Source organism: Neophocaena asiaeorientalis, unplaced genomic scaffold (assembly GCF_003031525.2).
Source record: "Neophocaena asiaeorientalis asiaeorientalis breed wild unplaced genomic scaffold, Neophocaena_asiaeorientalis_V1.1 scaffold843, whole genome shotgun sequence".
Classification (NCBI taxonomy): Eukaryota; Metazoa; Chordata; class Mammalia; order Artiodactyla; family Phocoenidae; genus Neophocaena; species Neophocaena asiaeorientalis.
Genome location: NW_020174272.1, coordinates 50,316 through 51,049, shown reverse-complemented (window position 1 = coordinate 51,049; position 734 = coordinate 50,316).

The window sequence follows — 734 nt, the reverse complement described above, 5'->3', positions numbered from 1 at the left end:
GACGCCCCTTCTAGCTGCCGATTGGCTGCCGACGGCCGTCATTTGGGGAAAAGAGGTGGCTTGGGTGCCGAGGGGCTGGTTTAGTGGGCGGAATTTGAATATTAAGGATTAATGGGATGCTGGGGCAAGTGAAGGCCTAGGCTCGGGACGCCTGTTTGTGCGGCCATCCCGGGCCCTTGACCCGCTGTCCACAAACACACGAAGTACGTTACCATAAGCCTTTCACAGCACCCACGTTTTCTCAACATCACCACCTTCAGTACAAGCAGCAAAGTTGCCTGACATTGTTCCAGCCGAGGGACCTCGCTTTAAGAGGCCTACCCAATGCATTCTTCCATCTGAGCCTGCCTTGTGCCACACTCTCAGAGGGGCAGGGAATAAACTGAACAACAAATCACGGCCTTGGCCTTCTTGAAACTCTGGTGGTGGGGAGAGGGTGCATGCCAAGGCTGCATGAGACCTGTCATTGTTGGATGAGACGGTTTGGTGTGGGTGGGCAGAAGGGGTAGTGGGAGCACAAAGGAAGCAGCACTTAGGTCTGCCTGGAAGACATGATTTGGGACCTAAGATCCGGCAACGCTGGTATGGAAAAATATTTAAGAGTATGAGAAAAGTTTTAGCTAATGGAGTGTTCAGGATAGGACTGTTTGTCAAGGCGACCTTACTCTGATTCCAGCTGTCATCCAATTCATCCAATGCTCTTTGTGCTAGTTCCATGCTTGACAAGGAACCCT